The following is a 3,967-nucleotide window of genomic DNA, read 5'->3' as shown; positions in this document are numbered from 1 at the left end:
TATGCATTAATGACTTAGACGGAGGGATTAAAAGTACCATTAGCAAATTTGCAGATGATACTAAGCTGGAGGGTAGTGTGAATTGTGAGGAAGATGCAATAAGGCTGCAGGATGACTTGGACAGGTTGTGTGAGTGGGCGGATACATGGCAGATGCAGTTTAATGTAGATAAGTGCGAGGTTATTCACTTTGGAAGTAAGAGTAGAAAGGCAGATTATTGTCTGAATGGTGTCAAGTTAGGAGGAGGGGGAGTTCAACGAGATCTGGATGTCCTAGTGCATCAGTCAATGAAAGGAAGCATGCAGGTACAGCAGGCAGTGAAGAAAGCCAATGGAATGTTGGCCTTCGTAACCAGAGGAGTTGAGTATAGGAGCAAAGAGGTCCTTCTACAGTTGTAGCGGGCCCTGGTGAGACCGCACCTGGAGTACTGTGTGCAGTTTTGGTCTCCAAATTTGAGGAAGGATATTCTTGCTATGGAGGGCGTGCAGCGTAGGTTCACTAGGTTAATTCCCGGAATGGCGGGACGGTCGTATGTTGAAAGGCTGGAGCGATTGGGCTTGTATACACTGGTATTTAGAAGAATGAGGGGGGATCTTATTGAAACATATACGATAATTAGGGGATTGGACACATTAGAGGCAGGAAACATGTTCCCAATGTTGGGGGAGTCCAGAACAAGGGGCCACCGTTTAAGAATAAGGGGTAGGCCATTTAGAACGGAGATGAGGAAGAACCTTTTCAGTCAGAGAGTGGTGAAGGTGTGGAATTCTCTGCCTCAGAAGGCAGTGGAGGCCAGTTCGTTGGATGCTTTCAAGAGAGAGCTGGATAGAGCTCTTAAGGATAACGGAGTGAGGGGGTATGGGGAGAAGGCAGGAACGGGGTACTGATTGAGAGTGATCAGCCATGATCGCATTGAATGGCGGTGCTGGCTCGAAGGGCTGAATGGCCGACTCCTGCACCTATTGTCTATTGTCTATTGTCTATAATCAACCACTTTATTTTGCCCGTCTTTGTGACTCCTCTTTGACACGTCGATCACCGCTGAGGCTGTTTTACCTGTTTCGCCTATGTACCGTAAGGTACACTCCTTACATTGAACTGCATACACCCCATTATTTCGCTCACGGGTTATCCTCTGTGCTATCCAGTCTCTCCTGTCACCCTGTTCTATGTTTTTGTCTATTACCCAGTGGGAGCAGGCCCCATATTGACATTAATTTGTAACCCTACTGCTCCCCTCGTCTGCTGGTTTTATCACCATCTCATGTTTATCCCTCAGCTCTGCCGTGGTCTCCCTCTCTTTTTTTCTGGTGAGGTTCGGCCTATCCTTTGTCATGGGCATATCCCAGGCTGTTTTAGTAACGTTCTTTTAAAACGTGTCGTGTTTGTTTGGCTTTACCCACGTTCCAGCATTAGAGGCCAATTTTTGCAATGTTTCCTGGGTGGGATTTGCCGGTTTTACAAATGGTGTCACTATCTCACCCTGCTTCCTGATACCCTTATGGGGTCGGCTCTGTTCTTGCAGAACCCTCGGGTGGTGCAGAGTCTGGGCCTTGTTATCAATATCTTGCCCTGCTTCCCGATACCCTTGCGGGTTCGGCTCTGTTCTTGCAGATCCCTCAGGTGGTGCAGAGTCTGGGCGGCATCGTCACCCAGCACACCGACGCCCACTGAAAATTACCCACGCACAGTGCGCGCCTGGAGCGGCAGTAGTTCAAACTACCCCTACCCCTACCCCTACCCCTACCGCTACCCCTACCCCTACCCCTAACCCTAACCCTAACCCTAACCCTAACCCTAACCCTAACCCTAACCCTAACCCTAACCCTAACCCTAACCCTAACCCTAACCCTAACCCTAACCCTAACCCTAACCCTAACCCTGACCCTGACCCTAATGCAGGCAGAGTTATTTATAAAGTGGCCCAGACTCTGCACCACCTGAGGGTTTTGTAACAGAACCAACCCCATAAGGGTTTCAGGAAGCAGGGCAAGATATTGATAACAAGGCGCAGACTCTGCACCACCTCAGGGTTCTGCAAGAACAGAGCCGACCCCATAAGGGCATCAGGAATCAGGGCAAGATATTGATAAAATGGCCCAGACTCTGCACCACCTGAGGGTTCTGCAAGAACAGAGCCGACCCCATAAGGGCATCAGGAAGCAGGGCAAGATATTGGTAACAAGGCCCACGGGGAAGGCGGCATACTTTGGGGTTATTTTGTAGTGAGTTTTGAAGGCATGTGCTAGTGTTACGCATACCGAGGGCGCGCAAAGTTCGGCGCGCCCGGGCCAAAACGCCTCTGCTGGCCGCGGCCGAGTCGGCCGACGGATTGCCACGGACTTGCTTGACGACCTGTCACTCTCCGTGCATCGGTTGCACGCCCGGTTCGTCCTTTCCATTTGTTTCATGATGTACACGCGGCAGGCGGAATATTTTAAAAGCACTGTTCTGTTCGAAGTGCACAATGGCCGTTGGGGCAATGCAACTGGGGGTCGGTCGACCGGCTGACGACGCCTGCCTGCCGATTTGGTTCACGATGTCCCCGCCGAAGGCGGCATACTTGAAAGTACTGCCGTTCGCGGCGCGCAATTTGCAGGGGGGAGGAATTGTTAGTGGACGTCTGTGTGCTGGGTGACGATGCTTGCCGACTTGGTTCATGCCGTCCACGCCGAAGACGGCGCCGTTTAAAGTACTGCCGCTCGAGGTGCACAATTTGCGGGGGAATTGTTATTGGGCGTCGGCGTGCTGGGTGACGATGTGGAGATGAGGAACGCCGAGCCAGATCTATCTTATTTGTTTGCTTGGGCCACTGGACTTTGCATGGGCTTGGCATCATTGTGTGCTACGTTAAATCACGGCCAATTGAGTGAGTATTTTTTATTCAACCACTCTATTTTGCCCGTCTTTGTGACTCCTCTATGACACGCCGATCACCGCTGACGTGTTAATCTGCGTGTTAGGTATCTCGGGGGTCAGTTGGACGGACAGATGTGTAAGGGTTTTGTTCGGAAGGATCGTTGAGTGTAAACGGTGAACGGGGGTTAAAGGCCCTGAGGTTTCAATCCTCTAAAGAATGTAAAAGGTCTGACGCGTTAGCTAGCAGCTAATGAGGTGAACCTAGCAGCTAATGAGGCTCTCTCTCTCTCACGGCCCCGGGACTCCCTCCCTCCCTCCTCCCTCTTGGAACCCTCCCTGCGTGGGGGGGGGGGGGGGGGGGGCACGAAGAAAAAGAGGGTATAAGAAGAATCCAGTGGAAGGAGTAGGGACTGGGGGCGAGGTCAGACAGCCTATCCGGCTAATAAAGCATCATGAGGTTAGGTATAAACTCTGATGACTGCATAAACTCGCCCCTAATGGGGGGGGGGCACTCTCTCCCCCACCCCTCTCTCCCCAGTGCCACTCCCTCCGACCCCCCCCCCACTCTCTTCGTGTCGCTGGGCCCGCCCGGCACGGCCCCGAGGATCACTCCCCGCGCGGCAACGGGACACCGGGTCGCCGGGCCCGCAGGGTCGTCAGTCGGGCGGGGGGGGGGAGGGTGGCCATGCCAGCAGCAGGAGAGGTTTCCAACGAACCCGCGACCGCAGCAGGACCGCCCGCGGCAGACATTTGGACCCAGCGGGTCCGTTCGGGATGGTTGCCGGGCCCGCAGCAGAGGTTTCCTTCCACCCAACGGGGGGGGGGGGGGGGGGGGCGGGGCTGCCCATCTTCCCGCTCGAAGCAACGGCCTCACCCTAACGGCCTCACCCTAACAACCCTCACCCTGACCCTAAACCGCTCGGTTCATGACTTCTCTCCGTTTGGTTCATGAATTCGCCATTTAGTTCACGACTTCTCCTGTTGGTTCCTGACTTCTACCTCGTGGTTCGTGATTCCGGCGGGTAGGTGGGGTGCCCGGATACTCTCGGCGAAAGGTGTTCAAGTGGCAACGGCGGTCCCGTAGATAAGACGGGTTCGGATGCTCGAG

The sequence above is a fragment of the Rhinoraja longicauda genome, unplaced genomic scaffold (genome assembly GCF_053455715.1).
Source record: "Rhinoraja longicauda isolate Sanriku21f unplaced genomic scaffold, sRhiLon1.1 Scf000590, whole genome shotgun sequence".
Taxonomy (NCBI): Eukaryota; Metazoa; Chordata; class Chondrichthyes; order Rajiformes; family Arhynchobatidae; genus Rhinoraja; species Rhinoraja longicauda.
This window is presented reverse-complemented; position numbering follows the sequence as displayed.